This window comes from Cygnus olor, chromosome 3 (genome assembly GCF_009769625.2).
Source record: "Cygnus olor isolate bCygOlo1 chromosome 3, bCygOlo1.pri.v2, whole genome shotgun sequence".
Taxonomy (NCBI): domain Eukaryota; kingdom Metazoa; phylum Chordata; class Aves; order Anseriformes; family Anatidae; genus Cygnus; species Cygnus olor.
The window spans coordinates 40,254,573-40,282,556 of NC_049171.1; the positions used below are offsets into that span (position 1 = coordinate 40,254,573).

General features: G+C 36.9%; 1 long non-coding RNA gene across 2 annotated transcripts; it reads left to right on the forward strand.

Annotated features, from left to right (window-relative positions):
- Positions 1 to 1,921: 1,921 nt before the first annotated feature.
- On the forward strand, positions 1,922 to 27,901 carry LOC121067961. 2 transcript variants are annotated; one of them, XR_005818529.1, is made up of 4 exons: positions 1,922 to 1,980; positions 12,572 to 12,757; positions 25,687 to 25,794; positions 27,475 to 27,901. It is a non-coding gene; the product is annotated as an uncharacterized LOC121067961 (long non-coding RNA). The 2 variants fall into 2 exon arrangements; XR_005818528.1 differs by lacking the exon at positions 1,922 to 1,980 and adding an exon at positions 12,190 to 12,359.
- The last annotated feature ends 83 nt before the right edge of the window (positions 27,902 to 27,984 follow it).

The following is a 27,984-nucleotide window of genomic DNA, read 5'->3' on the forward strand; positions in this document are numbered from 1 at the left end:
TAAAAAAATATGCAAGGATAATTATTAATTTTAGATGAAAATATAACAAGGGAATCTTTATTAAAAAGATAATTATTTTATTTCACTGTGTGTTCAATATCTTTATGAGATAATCTCAATTCTGTGTACCTCAGAAAAAGTTAAATAAATAAACTAGGGGGGAGGGTAGAGAAAGTGAGCCTTATTGGGTGTAATGTTTATATCTCTTGTAGAGCAAGAAAGTTGCTTAGTTTTCTCTCTGTGCTCTTTAGACTTGGTCTCCATCACTTACTTAAAAGAGAAGCATGATGAACAAGTTCTTGTACAACTCTTTCTGCCAAGATAATGCCTATGCCAGTAATTTACAAGTAATGGGCTACAGCTGTGATCTCCAGCTCTTGAGCTGTTTTGGTCTTTCAGTAATTACAACAGTTTCATTAACATTTAAAGGGAATAGTCAGCTCAATATCAGTAAGAGACTATTTTGTACAGCATGGATCCATTTTACATTTGCATTTGACATTTGATAATCTCTACACATAGGTTCTGAGCTGCAGAAATGAGATGTCACACAAAGGAAAAATTAACCCAGATATAAATTCTTAGTAAATCCAGGACTGGTAGTATTGTGAAAAGCACCCCTTTCCCAGACTTATATTCATTTGAAACATGAAACATAATTTTTATGCCTTTATTGGGTACTTGTGATGTCTGTAGATATTTAAAAGGAATGCAAGTGGGAGGCTGGTTGAATAATAAAAGTTAACAGGACATATATGTGAACATATTGGCTATATGTACATAATAAAAACAGGTATGTTTCTGAGATGTCAACTACACATTTTTATAGTAGTCTTCATTTTTGACTACCATTCTCCTTAGCAACTATTTCTACCATGCACAACTGAAGCAATTAATAAGAATCAACAAAGAAGCATCATTACGGTAGTAGTAGTAGAGGGTGAGTAGTAAACAATAAATAAAATTCAGTTTAGACAGGTTTGAACTGATGAACTTGGGAATAAACAATCTTAAATTCTGCATACCCTACAAACTTAGGAATTGGACTGTTCTATAAAAATGATAGCTCAATGTTCAACAGTTTTCAAAAAAAGCAAATTAAATGTTAGGAACTAATGGTAAAGGAGAAAGGAAAAAAGCACATGGTCCACTTTCATAAAACCATGGATCTCCCATGTCCTGAACACTATGTACAGTTCTGATCCCCCATTGCTGAAGAATATGACAGATATGGAGAGGGATTAATAGCTACGAATATATCATATGTAAACACTAATTTGCTTATGAGGAAAGATCAAATAGATGAGGACTTCTCACATTCTAGGGAACCAGTTACCAAAGAGGGATAAAATACTCTATGAAGTGATGGGTTACCCTTTTCCCACCTGGGAATAGTGAGTGAATGGCTGTGTCGGGCTTAGCTGCCTGCTGGGGCTAAACCACAAGAAATGGTAGCAGATACCCTGTTATCAGAACTTGCTTATTTGCAAAATACACACAAGGTTCTACAGCTGCAGTAGCAAAGAGGAGATGTATTCCTAGCACCAAACAGATGAGTTGTGTTCAGTTGGGCCCTAAGGTACCATAAACTCTCCTGTCACTGAAGAAGGAAAATTACTGTCTGATTTGATGAGATTTGGTTTGCGGCTTCTTGGATGTGGTACTTAGGGACATGGTTTCATGGGTGATACTGGTGGTTGGGGGAAGTCTTTTCCAACCTTGTGATTCTTCTGTGATCCTATGATTCTTCTGTGATCCACACTAGTCTGAGGTAAAATGGATTCTTCTCAAAGCAGAGGGGTTATAAAGAAGGTCACTAATCCTGAGAAAAAACATAGGAAGCAGTAAATGCCATACACAACCAGGCTATAGCGAGAACTGGAGCCTGCTGATGTCTCTCAACCTCTATTTCACTGGCAGGAAATCAAACACAGACACCACCAGAACTACAAGATAAGAGAGAAATGCTGACACAACAAGGTATCAGTTTCAACTGGGAAATGGGTCACTGTCCAGAGTGTGTGTGCCTTTATGTGCATGTTTGTGCATGTACTTGTGTGTGAGAATTTCCAATGCTTGCCACCTTCCAGTGGGCTGGCACCTGATGTTTTGAACGTGCCCCACAGTTCCACCATGCGAAAATGAAGTTAGCTTAAGTCTGTAAAGGCACAGCAGAGACATCTCACAGGCAAATGTGTCTAGACCAATCACATCAAAATAGTAATCCACCCAAAGTATACCAAGACCCACAGTCTATATCATTCTAGCCATCTGATCACATAGTGTCTGTGGAGGCTTTTGATACCTCAGGCAAGGAGGCAAGGAGAGCAGTAATCTCATCTGGGGATAGTTGTGAGAACAGTCACATGGCTATGGTTATCTCAACATGAAGCTACACATCCAGTGTAGACCCACCTTTACTTTCTCTTCATAATCAGAGAGTCATTTAAGAGATATAGCTGCAATGAAGTTGCAGTGTTTAAATTGGTAGCAAGCCATAATGTATTCAACAAATACCAACAAATACAGGAGATAATACAGAGCAGACACAGCAGATCCCTGGGCATCTCAACTCATTTCATAAATTTCAGATGAGACCCACCACTGTTTCCATAATGATGAACACAGTAATTTCAGTAACTGCATCATAAATGAGTAAAGCCCAAGTCTATTGAAGAGATGAACTGTGATCATTTTTAGAACAGCAACAAGAAAAATTAGACTTTCATTCTGGTGTGCCATTGTTAACATTAACATTTTTTCTCCCTCTCTTTTGGAGTTGAAATATTTAGTAATTCTTGTCAGCTGTAAAATTATTTCACTTGAGGCTGTTTAAAGCCCTTTCTGAAAACTACTTTAATACTTTCTGAAAATGTCTTTTTTTGTTGTTGTTCAAAAATGCAATTCATTTACTCTCTTTTGCTATATTGAAGGGAAATATAACCTAAAACTGCAAATTTTTGTATTTTAGATAAACAAATATAATGCTTATTATGATTTTTTTTTTCCTTCTGGCTTCACAGAATATTTATTTTGATCCAAAATGTTTTTCCTTTATTTTTCTATTTGATATTACAAACAGTGAAAACACAGTTATTCATGAACGCCCTTCTTTCAGAACTGAAAATTCTGTTCTTGCTCTGCCACAGACTTCAGATGCATAATTCTGAAAGACCTGCAGGCATGGATAGGTGTAATAAAGATGGGCTTTGGTCATCAAAACAGGGAAAACTCTAGGAAAAGTAATTTTGAATACATTCAAAGTATTTCCCTCATTGACATTAATAAAACATTAAACTAATTTATTTATTTTTAAATGAGTTTTAAAAGCTAAATCTTTTTTTTTTTTTTTTTCTTTTTCCCTGCCTTTACAAACGTTTCTTATAAAATAAAAAATGCAATCCTTGATTTGATAAGTTTTGCAAAATAACCTTGGGAATGGTGGGCCAAATGTCCAAAAGACACATTCCCTTATTGTAAATGCAGCTGCATAGAAAAATGGTTGATAAAGAAGCTGGAAGTTTAAATATCACATCCTTCTTTGTCCTTTCCATCTCATTTTCTGTCTTATGCATAGACCTTTGGAGAGATCACAAAGGTTTTCCCCCTATCCAGAGACAAGGATTAATGTTATAGAAGTTTCTCACTATTTTTATACTTAAGTCTAGCAGTCTTAAGGAAAGGCCCCTTCTAAACATGTTTGAAAGTTAATGTATTCTCTATTTCCATTAGCAAAATGTTAATAAACCCAAGTTTTTGATAACTGATAGTATTTTATTGAGCTAACCACAGTTCATTAGTAAATGAAGCTATTTGTATTGTTTGCATTTAACTACAAGTTAATACAGTATTAGAAATTGTTTTGTGTGGAAAAAATATACAAATACAGTATATATACACTGTTTATAAAGTATTCATACAACTAACAATTATGAATAGTGACAGGGGGCTTAAAATGAAACAGTTGTCAAAGTAGTTGACATTATCCTGACTATTCTTTTTTCTTATAGGTACGTGGAGTTAGAATATTAATACATTTGAATATAAAATGGTATTTTTTTTTAGTGAAACATTAAAAAAAAACAAAAACAAAAATAAATAAAAGAATGGAAACAATGAGATTTGCCACCGAATCTCTGGAAACAGAAATAGAATTCTGAAATAGAAGAAAAACTCAAAGATAATATTGGGTTATATCATTAACTGTGACATTATTAGATTGTCGTTTATATGTGATCATATTCTACAGGATCATTGAAGTATTCTCTAGAAAAAGTTCTTAAGTTCCTTTGTTCAAAGAACTGCTGGATTGAGCTTAATTAAAGTCTATTTTAAATCCTTACTGCAATATGTTTTCTCCGCTGAGCTCATGCTATATCTAGTCACCTTTGAACAATGTCTGCTATTGTAATTTTCAAGACTGTGAATTGTAAACCAATGCAAAGTATTTTTCTATTTCTGCTTTTAGTCTATGCAACTTAAGCTTCAGTGAGAATCACAGTGAAAATTTCCCAGAATAGGTTTCTTGGGCAGATCAAAGTCACCATTTTCAAAGAAAATAAGACTTGCTATACCAGATTTGACCACACATTAATTGGCTCTTGCCTTGGGCAGCAGATTCAGAGTGAAAAACAAAATCGTTAAGGAACACTTTTGCCAGTTGTGAAAAGGTGAAATAACTGAAAAAAAAAATTGGAAAGGCAGTGCAAAATTTTTGTTTTCCTACACTAATACTTGAAGGCTAATGAAGGTTATATCAACTTCACTAAGCTACATATTTTACATTATTAAAATCATCAAATGATATTTCAAAAAATCTTATCTCTTATACTTTCAGCCACAGTATATAGAGAGAGTCTATGACTTGGTGAAATATTAATTCCAGGGGTAAAATATATGCATTAAAATATAAGATTTTGTCCTGGTTTCAGTTAGGACAGAGTTAATTTTCCTCCTAGTAGCTGGCAGGGTGCTATGTTTTGGATTAGAATGAGAAGAGCGCTGATAACATGCTGATGTTTTAATTGTTGTAGAGCAGTGCTTACACCAAGCCAAGGACTTTTCAGCTTCTCACTCTGTCCTGCTAGCGAGCAGGCTAGGGATGCAGCAGGAGCTGGGAGGGGACAGACCCAGGACAGCTGACCCAAACTGGCCAAAGGGGTATTCCATCCCTGTTTGAAGTTTTCATATCTTTGTGTATCAGCTCGTTTCCATCTTCAGCATGTTTTGCCCTACTAGAGAACTTAACACTTATTTAATATAAGCTATGTACATTACATTCGTTGCAGACAAAATTATGCACATCCTGATGGATTCAGCAGAGTGATGAGAAAAAATCACAATGGATAAATCATCACTTTCATATATAAATGATAGAAATGAAGAGGTAGGTTCTTCCACACAGAAATGGATGAGTACCTGTGTGAGATTAAAAAACAAAACAAAACAAAACAAAACAGTATCTTTCCTTTCCTTTCCTTCCTTTCCTTTCCTTTCCTTTCCTTTCCTTTCCTTTCCTTTCCTTTCCTTTCCTTTCCTTTCCTTTCCTTTCCTTTCCTTTCCTTTCCTTTCCTTTCCTTTCCTTTCCTTTCCTTTCCTTTCCTTTCCTTTCCTTTCCTTTCCTTTCCTTTCCTTTCCTTTCCTTTCTCCTTCCCTTCCCTTCCCTTCCCTTCCCTTCCCTTCCCTTCCCTTCCCTTCCCTTCCCTTCCCTTCCCTTCCCTTCCCTTCCCTTCCCTTTTTTTTTTTTTTCCTAAGTAGGAATAAATAAACAAAACAACAAAAAATTAAAAGTACAGGTGAAACTCTAACACATAAAACTTAGACTCAGCTTTTGTCCTTCTGACCTTCAGTCAGCTTCTGTCCTTTTGTCCTTCTATTGCTGAAGTTACTTTGCTATAAAGAAAGAAAGAAATAGACTCACTTTTTTGTTCCTCACTACAAAGCTGTTTATATCCACAATCAAATTTTCTACTGAAATGGATAAAGAGAAGGTTCATTATCACATCAGCTCTAGCAAAATAAACTTTCCTACACACTAGTGCTACTACAATTTAAAACTCTTCTTGCTGATGTAACAGTCTGCCAGGATTTGATTAGCAACAGCAAGGGCTAGGTTCAATTTCAAGGGGTCATATCAAATTGAGTCCCCATCTAAAAACCTGAGAAAATTAAATTAAACTGTCTGGGTGCTCAGTGAGCTGTACTTCTCTGCTCTCAAATGATGAATCAACTGGCTTAATGAAACAGTAAGATGTTGAAGGGAGTAAAAAAAGAGGAAAACAGACATTTAAACAGCACAGCACACAACAGTTGTCTATCTATTTGTAAAACAAGAAACAGTACTCTCCTTTTTTTTTTCTTTTTTTTTTTTTTTTTTGATGAGTGAACTATTGTGGTAGTTGATCTGCTTGCAAACTTCTCCCATAACACTGAAATATTTACTGTGCTTGCAAAGTGTGATGGCTGTATCAGCTATTCTGCTAGGTAGCAAGAGCTCAGCGAGGATCCAGCTGTCTTGATCCTGCAAGCTGTGCACTAGCCTCTCCAGTGGCTTGGGGAACTGCTTTTGTTCTGCAAAGCTTTCTGCTCTTTGTCAGGAGGACACAGTATGCAGAATCACGCAGAATTTGTAGCCTTCATAAAACATCTGAAACTAATGATCTTTCCATAAGAATACTTTTCAGGAAGATGTGGGAAAAGGATTTGAAAATTTATAGTTAAAAGAAGAAATCCAGTTGTCCCATGTTCAAGGTATATGCTGATGCCATTCATTCATTGTTTGTACGAAAGAAGCAGTCACACCCTGTCTCTCCTGATAATAGAAGAAGTGTAAAGGAGATTTAAAAGACATGAGAAAAGAGCTCCAGTGGAGAAGGTTTTGGACCATGGCCAACAGAGTCAGCCCAGCAAAGCTCTCCTTAGCCCTGAGCAATGCAGCTAGGCACTCCTTTTCACCTCTATGCACTAGCCAGATTTCAGCAGCTTGTAGTGTGGCACTCACAGTGCTAGTTATTATGGTCCCCAGTGAAAGGCATCGAACTTTCTTCAGGCATCACCTAAATTAACTGCATCTAGAGCAGAAGGTGGCCTCTAGATGCTACCTTGACTGCCAGAAACCCAGAGGCTGACATTGCAAAGACTAGCATGAAGTCCCTTTTTAAAACTAACCTTAGGTTCATATCCTTTAAAGATCCCTACTAATCCAAAATCCTTAAAAGAACTTCTAATCTGCTCAGTCAGTAGTGTATTAGACCCTTTCATCTGAAGGCAAAGAACTCCATAGGCAATTACTAACCCAGGGAGCTATTCATGTCCCTTATCAATGAAGATATGAAATGTTAATGAACAATGCATGATTAGCCATTTAAAATCAGTAGGTCATTTTGAAAAAAAGAGTTCCCAGTCCACACCCCTAAAGAAAAGACAGGCAATGTACCCTGAGTGATTCTGGTAACTAATCAAATATATCCCACATGCTACAGCAAGACCTATAGCGAGATCTCTATTTAATAAGGCCTCAGACTGTACAGCAATATCAGCTTTATCCTAGGTGGCAGCTGTACTTATCAAAGCCAATGTCTGCAGAGTCAGAAACTATTTTTAATCTGCAAAAGCAATTATTCATTTATTCATCTGGGTTTTGATTATATTTCATCACTACTACATTCAGTGGCAAGCAATGTTATAGCTAGACCTAAAGCATTCTAAAGTCATTCTGATGCTGGCTAGAAACTGCTGGCGAAGAATGATTATTTAAAGCACTGTAGTCCCAAGCTGTCTAACCTTCAACATTTTAATGCTCAATATGATCACCTTATTAGAAATATAACAGACAAACAAACAACAAACAAAAACCTCAAATGAATGACACATTCCTAAATGTGAGAGTCTCACTGTTAAAGCTATTTGATACTGGTTGCCTTTCTGGCCTCAACATGAATGAAGCTTTTTTTCATGGGAGTAAGGCATACCACTAATAGCAGTAAGTAAGGGAAATTTTAGTTTAAGCTAAATAGGCCCCATGAATATTTTGACTATCTTAGTTCTATTTGGCTTTGACTATCAGGTTAAAATATGACTTTATTTGATGATTGATGATGATGATGATGATGATGATGATGATGATGATAGCTAGCCCCTCAGGAGTATCGTTTTTGACTATAAATGTCTGGACTGCAAAATCATGTTAACCTCCCCTGACTTCTTTGAGGATCATTGAATAGGAGCATTTCTATTGTGTGAGGTTCTATTCATCCTAAAGAAGATGCCTAAAATATGATAGATCAGTATCAACAGAAACAGTAGCAAAGAGCTGTACAGCCACTTACCACCTATGAGGAGGATATTGAGAAGATAAGGCCAGACTCTGCAGAGTGATGTGTGGCAGAAGATGAAGAGACAATAGGCATAAGTTGAAACAAGATGGGTTCAGACTGGCTATGAGGGAAATCTCTCTCACCCAGAGGACAGTCAAGTGCTGGTGCAGGCTATACAAAGAGGTTGTGCCGTCTCTGTGTGGAAATTTTAATACCAGTCTGGATACAGCCCTGACCAGTCTGGTTTTGACCTCACTGTTGCTACTGTTTTGAGCTGGAGATTGGGATGGAAACCTCGATGTTGAATTATTTTATAATCCTAAAAATGATCAAATCTTTGGAAAACATGATTTATATAGAAGGTTTGAACAAAAAGGTCAGTTTAACCCAAAGAAGAGAGACCCACTAGTTTGTAAATATATCAAGAGAAAGGGGTAGAAAATATTTGTTCTCTACATCTTTGATCAAGAGGGCAGGAATGGACTTTAAATGAAGCAAGAAAGATTTAGCTAAGACATTAGGAAAATTCTATTTGAATGGGAGAGAGAGTGAAATAGGAGGATTAAGTGCCAGAAGAGACTGTGAAGATGCCATCACTCAAGGTTTTAAGACAAACTCCTGTCAGGAAACTTACTAGAACAGACGTTTATGTTCAGGCAGAAGGTCTGAACTGAGTAACTTCCTCAAGTCAAGCACTGCTATTTCCACGAGCTTCTTGCAACCTTTAGAATTATCCTCTGGCCAGCTCAGTCCTCATTTTTCTCACAGTTTCTGTCTTTTGTTCTCTCATCTGCATCCTAGCTGCTGTTCCTTCTTTGGCAGCAAATTGCAAACTTTTTCTCCCTTTTGCTTCCAAATTTCCCTTCCCTTCCTATATCTCAGTCAACCAAGCCCCCTCAGAGTATGCTCCCCTGCTTCACTACGAATACTGGTGTACTGTTACTGTTTCTTACTTAATTTTACTTATTCTGCTTTGATCATACAGTAGTCTATTTCTCACTGACTGGTATCTTCTCTTTAAAGTCTTGTAACTAGCAAAAGAGCAGTGAGTATATAGCAAAGCTCATTTTTAGATGTTTTGTTTCAATACCCAGCACCAACTAAAACTTTCAGCGAAAATGCATGAAAAAAAAAACTGCTTTCATTTTGAAGCCCTGCTATAAGAAGGGTCTTTCCTAACATTTCTGTGGTATTAATGAATTATCAAGTCATACCAGTGCTTCTAGGAAATGTAATAGAACATGAACACTCACAAGGATTTACAGGCTGGTCCTTAAAGTGAAGATGGAATCTTTGAAAAAGATCAAAGGAAAACCAAAAATTAAAGAAAATTCTACTGAGCATATGAGAATGCTTAAGCTTTCACTTTGTAAATGGGATACAGTTGCAGATGAATGGCAAAAGACATTTCTGTGGCCCTAACAAGAGACCTGTCTAAGTGAGTGTGCTATTATCAGAAATAATTGACAGAATGTTTTTACACAGGTAAATAAATAATATTTTCCTAAGCTGGAATTCCTGTCTTTAAAAAGGAGAAAAGGAAGGGCTGAAATGTTAAAGACCTAGGCAGCTTAGTTTTAATTCTTCAGAAATAGGGAAAGAAATCATAACCATTATCATAAAAAAGTCCAAACGAAAACATAACAAGTAGCAGACAAAATCAATTTAGTAAGAATAAATTATGTCAAGTTTTTCCACCTTCCTTGCTGGAGAGGGTAACAGCCTTGTGAATAGAGGAGAAGTAGTAAATACACATATATTTTGACATCAATAAGACTTTTGACACTGCTTCACAAGCTGACGGCAAAAACATAGATTAGATAACAGAAAGAGAAAGCTGCATAGAAAAACCACTAAAAGCGTGATTATCAGTGATTCACTCCTAAAACAGAAGGATATATCAAATGCATCTGTTTAGGTCCAGTAGGTCCTGAATAATACAGTATTTCCACTAACAGTCTGGAAAATGGAATCAAGAGCTTGCTAATGACATCTACAGAGATCACCAGGCTCCGTCTGGCTGTAAGCAGATTGGGGAACAGATTTCAAACTCAAAGTGACTGTGACATACAGTTTTCACTTCACTGAAGGCAGGTGCAAATTCTACCTAGGCAAGAGTAATGAACTAAATGATCCTGGATAGGGAAGAACTGGAAGAGAGGGCAGACAGCCAGACATGAACCAGAGTGAAAATGCTGAACATCAATTCTGATATATAAACAAAAGTATAATCCATGATATAAGTGAGACAGCCTGATCTCAATCTATTACAATCGTTGAAACTTCACCATTTCAAACAAGACATTGGCTCATGAGAAGAAGATCCAGATACGATGATAATGACCAGCAGTTTGAAAAAGGTGTCTTCAAAGTAAAGACTGAGAGAACTGGAATTATTTATTTCTTTATTTATTTTTTAAATCAATTTTAAAGAATATTTCTGATTCATACATTTTGTCTTTTACATTAATAATTTTGGTAGATATGTGTGGTGGGTTTACCCTGATGGGCAGCTAAACTCCACCACAAATTCTTTCTCACTCTTTCTCCTCAAAGGAAATGGGGGTGAAAATATGGTATAAAGGGCTCAAGGGTTGAGATAAGGACAGGCAGATTGCTCACTAATTGCTGTCATGGGCAAAACAGACTAAACATAGAAAGATTAATACAATTTATTGCCTATCGCTAACAGACTAGAGCAGTGAGAAACTAAAAGCAAACTAAAACCACCTTCCCCTCTCCCCAACCTCTTCTACCTTCTCCTACCAAGTGGTGCAGGGGAATGGCGAATGGGGGCTGTGGTCAGTCCCTAATGCTTCGCCTCTGCCGCTCCTTTAGGGTCACTCTGCTCCTGGCTCCACGTGGGGTCCCTCCCACAGGATGCCGTCCTTCCCAAACTGAGCCTGTGGGGGCTGCCCACAGGCAGCAGCTCTTCAAGAACTGCTCCAACATGGCTCTGTACTACGGGGTCCATCTGTCAGGAGCTCCAGCATGGGCTCCTCTCCACGGGCTGCAGCTCCTGCGGGGGCTCTCCATGGGCCGCAGCCTCCTCCAGGCCACATCCACCTGCTCCACTGGGGGCTCCTCCACGGGCTGCAGCGTGGAGATCTGCTCCATGTGGGACCCATGGGCTGCAGGGGGACAGCCTGCTCCACCAGGGGCCTGTCCACAGGCCTCAGGGGAACTTCTGCTCTGGCTCCTGGAGTACCTCCTGCCCTCCATCTGCACTGACCTTGGTGGCTGCAGGGCTGTTTCTCACTTCTCTCTCTCCCAGCTGCTGTCACGCACCAGTTCCTATTGGATATGGCTGGAGCTGGCTCTGATCTAACATGAGGCAGCTCCTGGGCTCTGCTCACAGAGGCCACACCTGCAGCCCCCCCTGCTACCAAGCCCTTGCCATGTAAACCCAATAAAATATGATAAGAGCATTTCTAATAACACAAACTAGTTAAAATAATGTATTATGACTAACGTTTGCACCTTTTCTTCTTAGTAAGTTGTGCTAAAATATGTGACCACTCTATCACAAAAGATTAAAACAAAGATGGCAAGCAAAAATAGCTGAGATATATTTGCATATTTCATAGTTGTTAAATATCACTTTTTTAAAACCTGAGACTCGTAATTGAGGGAAAAGTATATATTTCACTTTTTAGAATACATGGGACAAATTCTTTAGTTACAACAAAGTCTTGTATCTCTATTGCCTTATCTAGTAGGAAAAAAAGAGAACAAATAAAAATAGTTTTTTTCATTCCTTTCTAGGCCTTGCTTCTCAACTGGATGAATAAACACTGTTTAGATGTGACAGCATGAGGAAAATCTTTATATAATTAAGGTCCATGTACATTTTATATAGAGAACAATTAAAAATTAAGGATACTTGGCTAAACACACAGAAGGAACCACTGAAATATACTTCGGATCTGTTATCTTAGAATGTTATGTTGCATTCTCTGAGTAGGGACTCTCCAACTTCCTAAATGTGATTTCTTAAGTATTATATAACAGATGAAATCTGGGAGCAGGCTTTAGGCAGAACCGGTAAGTCTTTTGTTACTGTGATCTGGCTGCACTTCCTTTGTGCATTTTTTCCTCTGATGGTGCTTGGGCTTTGGGAAGAGAATGTGGCTGAACAAATCATGTGTGTATTCTGCAAATTACATTCGTTTTCCCAGCCCTGAAGCTGTGAACCCAGATATGTCCTTAGGATGATGTACTCACTGATGCTTCCTGTTCTACTTTCTGCACCTCAGGCTCCATAGGAAGGGACCCAGATGGGATAGGAGTGGCATTCGGAATTGATCACGGATCTGGGTCTCGGGGTGTGCTGTGATGGAGTCCCACTGGACTAGCCCAATTCAAGTTTGCTTCTGCAAGAGAACTTAAAAGAAAGTCCCAGTAATTTCTTTGGTGAAAAAATACGTCTTCAATTGTACAACGTGAGTAAAATCCTTATAATTTATTAGAAAGTTATTTATATGTCTCCCTGATTTCCATACAATTACAAAATATTTTAGAGAGAGAAAAAAATGCAATTGTCACAGGCTATCAGAAACGTTCAGAATCTGATACAGTAAATCTTAATGGGTGTGAAAAACACAGAATTTTGTAGCAGAGTAGGATATATGGTAAAGTCAGCAGTCCCAATTTTTTTTAACACATAAACTATCTGACACTTAATGCTGTGCAGATGCTTTTCAAAATACTGATTGTGGCTTCCTCTGCATTGTCTAAATTAATTCACCTAATCTGATGTTTGTTTGTTTGTTTGTTTGTTTTCTGATCCTGTGAGGAGAGAACTAGATTAATAAAAACACTCCTTCAATGTTTCTCTATTATTCTTGCAATCCAGCTGATCGATTTTTGGGACCAAACAAGAAAGTACAGCCCTCCAAATGAATACATCTGAATGTGTCTCTCAGGTTCCTTTGTTATCTGTTAAAATCTTTCTTGCAATTAGCACCAAATGAAGAATGACACAAATCATTCTGATTTCTGTTTTTCTGATATATTCAATTTGTATATTCTGTCACCAATGCAGCTGTGACTTCTCTGGAAATGGTTCCATGGTCAGGACATCCATGATTCACACCACCAGCACATTATAGAAGATCAGTCCTTACTAGTGGAAATGTGTAGATAATTAACTGATTATTCATAACCTGCTTCAGTGAGGACTTTGCGGACACAGTTCTCCATTAAGTGAATGGATTCATGGCTCATTTGGATTAGACAAGTAACTCCATCTTTATTAAACTGATCTGCTTCTGCATACCTCCCCTCTCTTCAGAAATTCAGAAAACCCACATCTACTTTTACATTTCAGTTTCTCTCACTCCTCCTCTCCCTCTGTTCATCAGATTCTCCTTCCTCTTTCTCTTTCTTTCTCACCATTGTCCATTTATATATAAACAGTTATCTTTTAACCTCTGTATTCTCATACTCCACGTAAAACTATTTTCTGCATCTCCATTGTCGCTTCTCTCATTTTTTCACCTCCCACTCTTCTGCTTTTTTCTCCATTGCTCCTTTCGTATCTACATTTCTTCATCTCTCTCTAGAATCCATTGTTTATTTTTGCAGGCTCCCATTTCATTTTTTCCTCTGTGACCTTCCTCCTGATACTTCATGTTATTCATTAATATGCCACCCCTCATCTCAAAAGTGGAAAAAAAAAAAACAACACATTCTTCTTATGTATGGATGGCATATACAATTTTTGTGTTATCCATGCTCATAGTTCCACCTTCCTTTATTCAATAACCTGTACCAGCCTGTATCCTCTTCTTCTTTCCACAATTTTTTTCACTTCCTGGTTAGGTAAATCATTCCAGATACCTCCTTCAGTTTTGTGCCACCTAATACACTTTTCTTCCTTCCTTCCTTCCTTCCTTCCTTCCTTCCTTCCTTCCTTCCTTCCTTCCTTCCTTCCTAGCCTTCTTTGCCAAATTAGACGCTCCTGATTGCCAGAGACTTAATATTGTCACACACTACAGTTGTCTTTTGGAGACACTTGTCTCCAAAATAGATCAGTGCCTCTGCTCTCCAAAATGTCTGGATGCTTCAGCTTTTGTTTATTATCACTATGTTTTCTCCCATGTCTTGGTTTGCAAGAGATTTAGCACCTCAATTCTCCATACCTTTATTTGTCTTTTAGCCCTCTTTCTCACCTTAGTACTGCCATACTAAAAATGGAAGTTCTTTGTTGTACTGATATATTTTCCTTTTTCACCGTTATAGACCAATGTGAAATTCTTTCATTTTCGTCTCTTGTTCTTTCATTTTCATCTCCTTTTGCTGCCACAGATTGCATTTCCCTGACTCCCAACTCTAGTTAACAGAAAATACCTATTTATTTATGTATATTACATCCTAATTCATTTTCTCACTACATTCACAGTATTTGTTTTTCTATATCTGTATCAAATTGACAGTCTGGTATTTACAAGATTCTGACATTGGTGTAACTTTCTGAAATGCTGGTAAATATGAGTACAATCTTTTTTATTTCCTTACCTGAGTTTCAGTTCGCAGAAATCTTTACCTTTGTAGTTGCTCTCTATTCATATAATGTCTTTTAGAATAAATTATGCAAAAAATCTGTGAATACTGCTGATTATAAAGAGTGGAAATCCCTAATAACTATTCACAAACATATACTTATTGATTACTCAAGCTGTAGCCACCTTACTTGGGCTGTAATATAAGAATGGCATTATCTGACATTTGAGTTGACACCTCTATGGCACCTGTAAAGTAATATCATCTTCATCATACTGTGAAGTACGTATATGATCTGTATGGATGAGTAAGTCTTCTGGCAAGTCTTCCTGGTATACATCAGTGAAGAGAAGGAGCTGCCTGTAGAGAGGGTTCAGGACTCTTGAGTTAGTCCTGACTCTGTCATCTATTAAATAAGATTCCTAAAATTAGTTTGGGTAAATGCTATGAACAGGATTTCCAGATGGCGATCGTACTTGTGAATGTTTAGAGATGAATATTTAAAGGCCCTCAGGGAGCATCATAATTAGAATCTTACTAGATCTGAAGGTCTATGAGAACTTTAGTTGAAAAAACAGATTCTACCAAGGAAGACAATCTCTTGTCTTAGTATATCCTTCTAGAAATGGATGAAAAATAAATAAATAAATAAAAGCACAGTCTTCATATTTGGCATACCTAATACTTCTTGAGTGAAAATATCAAATTAAGTATTGAATACTCTCAAGATTCATGAGTATATGAAGTCTTAATTAACATCACAAGAAAATTTTCCAGCAGAAAAATGTCAACACTTTCATTCATCTCGCTTGAATCGATCTCATGCTCATATGGGAAATGTCAGAATCTCTAAATATAAATGTATAAATATTGACAGTTTTCAGGGTTCTTTTTCATTCTACACCTAATAAAGGTGAATGACAGTGACTTCATGAGTCTTAAGCAAGCCTGGAGGAACTTTCTCATCTCTGATGTGTAACTTGGCAGAGCTCTAATGTTTACAAAATGTATCAGATGGATAATGTTCTTTTACAAACTCAAGTATATTAAAGAATGAGAAGCCTTTCAAATTTTATGATACCTTAATGATACCTGTAATGTGAATGCTAAATAAGGATAACACTAATAAATACATATCCAACACTATTATTAGGAAATAGTTTTGCAAAATAAATATATGTATGCCTAATTAGCACTTCAAAAAGTGATGAATGTATATAATGTTGAAATAGAATTAAAGTTATTTTTCTCCATAGTATAATGAATATTTCTCCATAACTTATTTTGCTGAATAATTTGCATCAAGTGCCACCCCTTTATGAAAAACAGTGTTTGATGAGAAACAAACAAACAAACAAACAAAACAGTTTCTTGGAATTTACTTACATATAGTGAGAAAGCAGAAACTGCTCATGTTTCAAAGATAAGCTGGCAACTGTCACAGTAAAACTGACAGCTTCACAATTTTTTGGCATTTAATATAAAACTTTTCTCCTGCAGACACCTGTTTAAGTCAGAACTTCTTGAAATATTTCTGACCTTGTGGCTGAAGAGCAGAACGTGAAGACCATAAGCTCTGGATATACTTTACAAATTCAGAATTAGTACGCTAAGGCAAAGGATCCTGCATTTATTTGGTCTTTATCATTCTATGATTATCCTCCCTGACTGGTGTTAACAAGGCAAATTCATGTTCCCTAAAGTATAATCACTGACAGTGGCACTGTGTCTGGCTGCATGGCTTCAATCTTGAATCTGAACACGTACCTTCAGACTTTGAAGTGGACTAAACACCTGCTTGAGAATTTTAGGGAAATACAGCTCCTGGTTAAACACTGCAAGACATTTGGAGTATGGGGACAGGAAAGTAGGTAGGGACATACTGTGTGTGAACAGTAAGTAAGCTGGGTAGTGAGGGTAAGGGCAAACTTTTGCCCTTGCAGCCCGGTAAAGCTGGATGTATTGAGCAGGTTCTGGAAATGCATTGGTGGAATTTCATACCTTTAAAACCTTTAAAAGGGATTCTCTCTTTAAAGAACACTTTTATTTCTGTCCCTGAAATGATGACCCTCTGGATATGGTTCAGGCAACCACAATGACTGGGGGAGTGGTGAGGCTGATAAATATTGGTTTTACTATTAAAATCTTACAGTTTGTGCTTTGTTTTGAAGATTTGTCATTTGTTTTATTTGATGTCTTTCAGACACATTTGGTAGAGAGTTATGTAAAAGAAAAATTTAAAATTCACTCCAAGGGAGATGTGTTTTGGAAAGCTATGCTGACATGCATAGCAGGCATGTTTAGAAGTAATTCTAATTTGAATAGACTGCCTAGATATTACATCAGTAAAAAGTAACATTGAAGAGACAGAATGATGTTACTTTATCAAGCTTTAGAAAAAAAAATCAAGCTGTTTCCCAAGACTAATAATTGAACACATAGATATTAATTAGCTGTACAACTATTTCAGTGCTTTTCTTTCTAAACTGCTGTCTTAACATTTCTTAAATTAATGATACTGAATAGCTACAAAGTTTGTAGATCATTTATTTTGGGAAAGCTATTCTGTAAAATGCTGCTGAAGTCTTCTGCATTCGGTATCACGTTGTTAATGGCCACATTATGTATGACTTTAAAATTAAAGGAATGGTCTTCAACATTCATGGTCTTTTACATTCATGCTCTTTTTACATTCATGCTCTTTTACAATCTCTTTCATTATATGTTGTCTTACATACATGCTTACATATTTATGTATGTGTGTATCTACGTATAATAAGGTATGTATAGGGTTCATTCACGTGTGCATATATATATGGACACACACATTCACACATGTATCATACATAGGGAAAATGCTTAATGAAAAGTGCAAATAAGAATAGCAAATATAGAGCAAATATGTTGAGTATGAAAGAAGCCATGTAGCAGATGACAGTGTGTTAGACTATCAACTTATAGATGATTCATTGTATATGAATCCTTTCATCTAATATTTGTAAGCTCACAGCAGGCACATTCTCTAGTCTACTGCAGAAAGTTTTATTGATTTACAGAGGCAAAGCAAAATTTACCTGAGGCAGCAGTTCTTCTAAAATGTTGTCGGTATCAGAAGAAAATAAAGAAAATCTCATTGTTAGATATGATTTGTGATACAATTCCTGTCATGCGCTGACTATTAAGGTCCTTTAAAGGAAGAGATCTTTACTGACCACACAGAAAATACAAGGAACACTTCTTCCTGTAAGAAAATCAGTCTTGAAAATTTAAGATTTTCCAGTCCCTTAACCTCCTATTAAAGACCACTGACAGGATTTCATTCCAAGGCGAACTTTGCATTATGCAAAGTTAGCTGTGATATCAGAAGAGAGAAAAAATGCAGGGAAACAAACAAACCAACCAACCAACCAACCAACCAACCACCAACAACGAAACACAGTAAAATAAGGTCCACAACATGATTCTTATCAAAGTCCATGCTATTAAAGAAATGAAATTGCAGCTATACAAAGCTGAAGATACCGATTATGTGTAATGGTGCAGAACCAGGTTGCATCAGCATTGAGTTTCAGGCAGTTCACCTGCATTTGCAGAAAGTTGAGCGAGTGTCAACTCCCACTTAGGATGCAGCTGATCATAGTGTTACAGAAAGTCAAACTGACAGTTAAGAGGAAACAAAAGGTTCTGGGTCAAGTCTCTGCTGGGTTTTAATTCGTTCTCATTAGGAACAATAATACACCAACGTGCTTGTTATATTCTGAAACTGAAAAACGTGCATATGTATGGAATATGGTTAAATTGTTTGCTTGGATAGAGGAAAGGCAAGTAAAGGCTTTTTTCTTTCTTTTTTTTCTTTTTTTTTGGATCAATTTCAGTAAGTGTGTGTCTCTGTCTGTGCAAAATGAGTCGTTCTAGTGTTAGGTAATATATTGTCTGGGCTAGGTGAACATGGCATGATAAGCATACCATCAGGTATCCTGTCTCTTTTAATTGCATTCATTTCAGAAGGACCGATAAACATTAGGATGCTTTAATTCTGTTCATTTCAATGGGAGCAATAAACAGAAGCCCTTTAACACCCCTTTCTGAATTGTCCCACTTGACTAAATTGGATCTAATTTAAACAGGAGAGACTGGATACAAGATTTATTTAACTCTTTGCCTGGCAAACTGTTCATTTTGAAGTTATCATGCTAAAAGAAAACTAATTGCACTAGTAAAAATTATTATAGATATGATGCTGTAGCTCCAAATACAGTACCCCAGAGATACTTAATTAGGTAAGTCACTAGTTGCATAGGTCTTAAAATATTCTCCACACCCATACATGTAAACCTGTTTAACATACATGTTAAAGTTAGTACTGTCATATGGGTTGCACAAACGAGTCATTGTAAAACAGATTATACAATGTCTGATATTGAGACGATCTATGTAGAAAACACGACACTTTTCTTCCCATTTCATCCTTCGACATTTTTGGTGGCTTGATCCTGGCCAGCAGTGAAACACCTATACAGCTGCTTGCTCATTCCCGGCCCCAGTGGGACAGGGGAGAGAATAAGAGCAAAAGTGAGAAAACTCTTGGGTAGAGATAGAGTCAATTTAATAAGTGAAGGAAGGAGATTAAAAAAGCAAGTGATGCAGTGGCAATCTTAACCTCCCACAAGCAGACCAATGCCCAGCCAGTCTCAGAACAACTGCTGCCTTGGAAGACCCCCCCACCATCCCCCCAAACAACTTTTTATTGCTGAGCATAGCACTATATAATGTGGAATAGGCCTTTGGCCTACATTTACCTAACATAATTTTACATTATGTCACATTATGATTTTTTTAAAACATTCTCCCATTGACAGAGATTTATTATGGACTCATGTTAACTCCTGTTGAAGTTAGTAGTTAACTTTTGGGGACTACACACACGCCGTGACCTAGTCTGCTATAATTCAAGAGTGTCCTATTATTTCTGTTGTCAAAAATGCCAAACAGCTGTTCTATCTTTTCACATAATGGATATGGTATTTCATATTTAACATAATGTACTCAATAGGTGCCTGGTAGAGTTTATCTCCTTAAAGTTAATGAGAATCTTCTCATCAGCTTCCCTTGGATCTGGTTTTAATCCCACATCCTTTTATGCCTTATTTTCAGTTCACAGTGCATTAATATAACTTGGTCAAACAGGCTCTATCTATTTTTCTATCAATTAATTCAATCCATCTGGCCTTTATTAACATAATACCTCAGCACATCCCAATATTACATCAATGTTATTTTTTAAATGTTGTGGCCAGAATTCAACTAAGAACAATATCCTGCTTCTACTTTTTTTCTCCTAGGTCAGGAATTTTCAACCAGTTTTATAGGGAGTTGGAAATGTCTGTATCTATGAAAAGGTTTTTTTTTTTTTTTTTTTTTTTTTTTTTTTTTTTCCCCATTTATGTTTGAGTCAGTTTTGGTAAATATACATATACATCTTGACTATATTCCTTCAAGAATGTCTGTGCTCTCTGTCATGTTGTGACTTCTGACCCTGAGCTTCTGATTTCTTGGAAAACATATGAAATCAGATTGGTATATATTAGTATATATAATATCTTTAGACAAACATGTTAACTCAAGTGGACTGTGTATCCTTAGAAAGAAGAATAAATATCTCAGTATGCTGTGATAAACTGTTTAATAAAATAAAATAATAATGAAACCCTTCTTTTCAGTCCAGGCTGCTATTCTGCCATACATTTTATTGGTCTTAAAGGTAGAATTCTTGGCAGAGAACTTGTCCCATGGGCCACATAAAGGGCACATGGTACAATTCAGCATAGTGTGACTATAAATGACCAGAATGGAGTCCGAAAGGTCTGCTAAATTCAATATCTGATTTATGTTTCATGCCGGGGTTAGGAAGTTTTGAATGTGATCCAGGCAGAATGCTAGGTTCATGCTAAAGCTGGAACCATCCAGGTGAGAGAAGGTATGTGGAACAGGAATGTTTCCTGGTGATTAATACACCCAGCGCTCTTCTTTTCATGGAAAGACGTTTATGTTAAAAATTCTTCAAGTAATCATATGTGATAGACATTTATAGGCATGTGTGCTGTCCATTATCTTTTAGTTGCAAGTATATTTTTCTTTGGTAACGCTTTTCGGTGGAATTCATTATAAGAGGGAGGGTAAAGTCAAGTCTAGTGAAAGTGTAATTAATGAAAAAACTATGCAAATAAGGTAGAGTAGAGGGTAGTTTTGTCTATTTTTCAAACTATCAGGAGCTATTTTGTAAATGACCTGTCTTTGCTGGACTTGGTTAGCAGATTCTCACCTCATTCTTCAACTGCTGCACACACTACAGTGTGTTCTGTATACAGTTTATAGGTACATACAGACATATGCAGAATATACACTTCATAATATATACAATATCGACCTTGAACAGTTCTAATTTATAAAAACTACTGATCAGGAAAAAAAAAAAAGTTTAAATATTTCCTGAAAAATATTTTTGGACCTCACATACTTTAGCTACACATATACATACAATGCATAGTGTATGTGCGCATATGTGTAGATATATATTAGATACAGATATAGAAGGTATAGATATAGATAGATATAGATGATAGATATAGATATAGATATAGGTAGATGATATAGATGATACAGATAGATATAGATACATGGCTGACCAAACAAACATCAAGGGGAATACAAAGTTTTCTAGAAAATGCCTTTTTCCTAATTTTAGACAACTCTGGAGAACTTGCATCTGATCAGATCTGTGGAACTACTTATTTCTCAATACTTTCTAGGAGGAACACTTTTGACCCCTCAAAATATATATTTTTTTTTCTAGAGAGAAAAACAGAAGTTTGGAAACAGATAATGGTTATTAAAAATGGTCAGAAGGAAAAGTTCTTTTAAATTATTTCTTTTCTAAGGCAACATAGAAATGTGAAGCATGCATAAACGAATAAACTTTTTTTATAAATAATTATATAAAAACCTACTAAATGTACAATTCTTTAATTTTCTGAAAATTACTGCAGACAGCAGAATAAGAGGTTGTAGAATAACATTTATCACTGCTTTGACTAAAGAATAATTATTTAAATATATAAAAACAAAGTAAGCTTGACAAATAATGAGCTGTTTGAAAAGCAGGAAAAAACACTTCAACACTTTTTCCTTGAGAAATTGGTTTGAATGGAAATTTTCCAGCATGATACTCTGAACAATGACATTTTATTCGTAGCCACTCCAAAATGATTACACACTGCTGATCATTTTACTTTTAAGATGGTGTTTATTCATGTATTTTAGCAACACATTTTATTATTCTTTGCTTCTTTGCCTGTACTAGAAAACGTAAGGAATGAGTGGGTAAGGAATTGGCTGTATGGTCTCACTCAAAAGAGTTGCAGTCAATGGCTCAATGTCCAGGTGGAGGTCAATAAGGAGTGGTGTTCCTCAGGTGCTAGTATTGGGATGGGCACTGTTTAACATCTTTGTCAGTGGCATGGACAGTGGGATCAAGTGCACCCTCAGCCAGTTTGCAGATGACACCAAGCTGTGTGGTCCAGTCAACATGCCGGAGAGAAGGGATGCCATCCAGAGGGACCTGGATAGGCTTGAGAGGTGGGACTGTGCAGACCTCATGAGGTTCAGCAAGGCCAAGTGCAAGGTCCTGCCTCAGGATCTAGGCAATCCAAACACAAATACAGGGTGTGAGGAGAATGTATTGAGAGCATCCCCGAGAAGAAAGACCTGGGGGTGTTGGTTGATGAGAACCTTGACATGAGCAGGCAATGTGCACTTGCCCAGAAAGCCAACCATATCCTGGGCTGCATCAAAAGCAGTGTGTTCAGCAGGTCGAGGGAGGTGATTCTCCCCTTCTGCTCTGCTCTCGTGAGAACCCACCTGGAGTGCTACATTCAGCTTTGGGGCCCCCAGCACAAGAAGGACATGGACCTACTAGAGCAAGTCCAGAGGACCATGAGGATGACCAGAGGGCTGGAGCACCTATCCTGTGAAGACAGGCTGAAGGAGATGGGGCTGTTCAGCCTGAAGAAGAGAAGGATTTAGGGAGGCCTTATAGCAGCCTTGCAATACCTACGCAAGCCTACAGGAAAGCTGGGGAGGGACCCTTTATCAGGGAGTATAGTGCTATAATGCCCAGAGAAGCTGTGGATGCCCCATCCCTGGAGGTGTTCAAGGCCAGGTTGGATGAGGCCCTGGGCAACCTGATCTAGTGGGTGGCAACCCTGCCAATGGTAGGGGGGTTGGAACTAGATGATTTTTAAGGATCCTTCCAACCTGAGCCATTCTATGATTCTATTATTCTATGATTATTTATATATATATATATATTTTTTTTTTCCTCCAACCATTTCAGTAGAGACTCACTAGTTTAGAATGTCAATGGTCAGTGAACCATTCTCATGTTGAACCTTTGCCTTAGGAGACTGACAACCAGAGGGTTAATTAACTTTGGCAGACATTTGTGTACTTCCCCTTTTTTTTTTTTTTTAAAGCAGTGAAGAAGAACTAAGATAATACTGTTCAAATTTTGGCAATAAACATAGTTAATGGAGTTTTAAATGGTATTTAAATTATGTCTAAGTAGATCTCTAAACTCATTTAGCAACCAAATGACTACTAATGCTTTAGATAAAAAGACTGCTGTACTGGGTAATGATCTTTGAAAGGAAACTAATATGGGTCAATAGAAAATTCTCTATCATATTAGTTAACAATTTATGTTTTATTTTATCTTAAACATGTTGAGGGTGGATTGTTTATTGTGTTCTTTCTTTGTCCAGCAATAGAAGCTGCAGGAAAAAAAAACACTGTGTAGACTTCATAGCAAGGAACTTTGTACTGCTAATTATGATTCTAGCAGGAAAAAAAAACACGCACAGGTCTTTTCAGGAGTCTCATTTCCTTAAATGATTCACTAGAAATAAAAAATTATTAATAATAATATTGTGGATGGACTCATGAAGCTGGGGATGACATTAACACTTGCTCTGTGTAAATGTTTCTGTAAGGAACACAAGGTACGTTGTCTGGGTTTTGGGCAATCACAATTAATTAATTAATTAATTTATTTATTTATTTTATTGCATACCTTCTAGAATAATAGCAGAAATAAAAGCTCAGAAAATTGACCATAGATAATTTATTAAGATAGGAATATGTGAAGCTTTTTTACCAGTTTCATCCATCTGTCTAGATAATACACTAGATGTAATTCTTTCCAACTAGCTTTATCTATCTGGACGTTAGTTATCCAAAACTTCACCTAATGCTAGCTATTTAAAACAGCTATTTAAATCTAAATCAGAGCTAGATGATACGGTTTTTCTGTATAGTCAGTAGAAATCTAGCCAACACTCTCACTTATATTTAGTATGTAACTCTTCTCACATTAAGACAGAAACACAGGCTTGGTCAGATATATTCTAAACTAAACTATTAGCAGGTAGAGATTTCTCTCTAGTGAGTTTAAAGGAAAGCTTGATGACTGCTTTAAACTTGAAGCCTGATTTCTCTGTGAAGATGAATTCCACAGCAGGGGGTGTCTGTTTACACAACAGACAGAAACATCCCACTAGTTCCATTGTAAATGCTAAAAAAGACAGAAAACAAATTAGCTGGTAAACTAGAGAAGAGAATATACTAATTAGCACATGGTTCAGTATAAACCTAAATGACAGATAGAATAACACAAAAACATTTTTGCTTAAATAGCAAAAAAATTGCCACATCATCACCATTACAACAGATTCAAAGCAGATACTAATGATTAACCTTTTTAAGTGTTCCTTTGTTCAGCTTTGTATCACTTTGTTAGGCTGCTATTTAAAAACATCCAGAGAGAGCACCCTCATCGCTATTGTTAGAAAAGTGTATATATTTAGTTGGCTCTCTTTTTATACCATACAGCCTTCATAATTGCATCTTCAAACATGGTAACTATGGTTGCAAACAGCAGGTTAAACATTTCAGTCATGACCTTTGCTTGTTATCTTCTACTAAATTTGTTGCATGACCAGGAAATTTCTGTGTATGCTTTTTCTACCTTTTACTTTCCTCACCCTCACACCCTTGCATCCTGTCTGCCAGAAAGGAGGAACAGTAACATGCCTTTACACAACTGTATGTATGATCATTTACATTGTCTCCTTTTCCCTACTCTCCTTTATATACAAACACTTAAATAGGCTTTTGTTCATCTTAATTAGTTACCATACTAAGAAACTCACCATGAAAAGATCAGTTTTACATTTGTGTTTACATTTACTGTGAAAAACAATGTAGGCTGATAATGTTCTCCGGATGATACTTTCCACCATCATGTCATTTGATATTTAGAAAGGGATAGATATATATGTGGTGGTGTGTATTAAGGGAAGTTATTATGAATATAATACAGGCAAAACATTTTAAAAAGTACGAAAGAACAAGCAGCAGAACATGTCTGTAAAGCAGCAGTGAGTCCTAATGCAATAAGATAAAGAAATTTAGAAGTGTTGTGAAGGGATTTGCTGATGGAACAGTAACATTCCTGACTATAGGGATACAGATGGAGCACAGTTTTCCCTGTAGGGAGTGGCCAGGTGAGAGCGCTGCAGTCTACAGCAGTCCCCAAGCACATAGGTGTGAACTGAATTGCAGCAGGATGAGGTGAAGCATGCCGTTGGCATCAGGACTTCAGTATGAAGTGCTAAGCAAATGGGCAAACATTGTCAACAAATATGAGCGAAATAGACCTGTGTTGTAGAGGACGTGTTCCCACGCCCCAGGTGAAGGGATGAAGGGAGCAATTTAACTTTTTTTTTTTTTTTTTCTGTTTTGTATCACAAAGGGTATGTGTTACTAAAGTAAGAAAACTGTAGAAGTCATGGCCAAAGAAGAGAAAAGGCTGTATCTGAAGTTTGTGTGGACACAGGACAGAAAGAGAATTTTTTAAGAGGTAACAAAATTCACACTGAAAACCCAGAGGAAGAACACTATCTGATTACACTTGCAAACTGCTAACAATGATGTTTCTTGAGAACACAACCTGAAACAGCAAGACGATGTCACAACAAACATTCCCCAGAGTGCTGAGTCTCCTCTTTGCTGTCTGCATTTGGTGTCAGGAACGTGCTGAAAATCAAACAGTGAACAGAGACACTAAAGTTGTTTTTGGCTGGAATGCTTGGATGTTTATAACTTATGCATATTTTTAAAAGTGTGGTCAAAACATGAAGCACAGCAGTACAGCTCAGCCATATGTGTGGTCATGAAGTTGGAAATATGGATGCTTTGTTGTATCCTTTGCAAGGCAATTTTACTCTGCTGCTTTTGTTGTTAGCCCTACCAGCTCACATACTCTTGCTGCAGGCCATCACTTTTGACCTGTAGTTTCAGAGATGCTAGGTAGAATCCTGCTCTGCTGAAAGCAGGACCTTTGATTTCCATGGCTTTGTCTAAATTGGTTGACCAAGGAATACTTCGTGCCAAGCGGAGCTGCATGTGCTGGCTGCATGCTGAACTTTTGTCCCAGTAAGGGCACGCCAGGAATGCTACCAGACCTTCCTTTCTTCTGTCCTGTTTTTTTTTTTTTTTGTTTGTTTGTTTTGTTTTGTTTTGTTTTGTTTTGTTTTAAATAAATTCTATTTGTGGGGGCCAGGAAGGAGTCACTGCACTCCCTGGCCAGGACTGATTCTCTGCTTGGTCTGGATGTGATCAACAGGGTTAAAATTTTGCCATGGGATTAAATCTTCTCAGTGCAGTCTTGTGTCTGTCTCCAGTGTGCATGCACATACATACTTGCTTTGTCTGAATATTTCATCTGTAATTTCTTAGTCTTTTTTTAATTCACACACAAAAAATAACAGTTTTCTATTAAAAAATAAAAAATAAAAAAATAAAAAGTCCATAAGCTCATAAGCTTTCCTCCTAGGAGAAGGAAGTGAAAAAAATAAAACAAAATGGCATTTAATGGCACCAGAACCTCACTTACCCCTAAGTGCCACTTCTTTTACATCTTGGTCAATGTGTACCTTCTTTGATCAGATACATGACATGTTCACTGCATATTGTTTCAGCAGAAAGACCCACACTGTACCTAAAAGCAAGAATAGGCCAGAATATAAAGATAGATGGATAAACTGGAAGATATTTTCAGACTTATAAGTCTGAACGGGAAATGAGAAAAGTCAAAACAGTGCTTGTGAAATGATGTAAAGACAGTGATGTAAACACATTTTTCACATCTTTTACAAGGTGCAAGACTGAAAAGTACAGGAGTATATTGTAGCTATAATGCTTTGGCCCAGCAGAGGCAGCTCAGTACAGGATTTTAGTTTTCCAAGGTAAGGAGCCCATAAAAACTAAGCTTTGGAATCAGAAAAAGGAATGGTCGCTTATTAGAGGAGTGAGAAAGCATGCATGCTTAGATCCACCTGGAAAAGATCGAAAATGCTGTCCCTACCATGTAAAGTTAGGTACTCAGTCTGTTTTCAAAAAGGACAGAGGGAGTTAAGAAATACTTTGTTAGTACAATAGTTGTAAAAGATTCTAAAAATTTTCTTCTAACTGTGAATAAATCATTTTTGTACATTATATTCCTTGATGATCACTATTTATTATTATTGTTTCCACTCAGGAAAGCTAAATGTATTGGAACAGATTCCTCCAGCTGTGTTTGGCTTGCTTGAATTGTTGGACAGGTCTGAAAAGAAACTGGAGGCTGGCTGCTGTTGCCCGTTCAAGATTTCCCCTGAGGTGAGAAGAAAGAAAAACCTTGGAAAAGACAACATAGTTGCTTTTTCAGCTCTTACACTTTCCTGTCAGTTTAACCATCATGTAAGGAGTAACAAAAGACTTGCCTGCTCTCACTTGCACAATGATGAGGGCACCTACAGTTTAAGAGCTAAGGAGTCAGTTCCTGAGGACTCAACAGGGTCCTTAATAGATTTCTTTAATCACTCATTATCTCATGAGGATCAAACATATTAAATGCAAAAAGGTAGAACTGAAAGATTAAATTAGGACATGTAGAAAGCAACGGGGAAAATAAGAATTATTTCAATCCTGACCATCTCTAAGATTATATGGTTTTACTTTAATAAAAGCAGGATATTTGTGAAATCAAATAGAGCACATGCATTTAAAA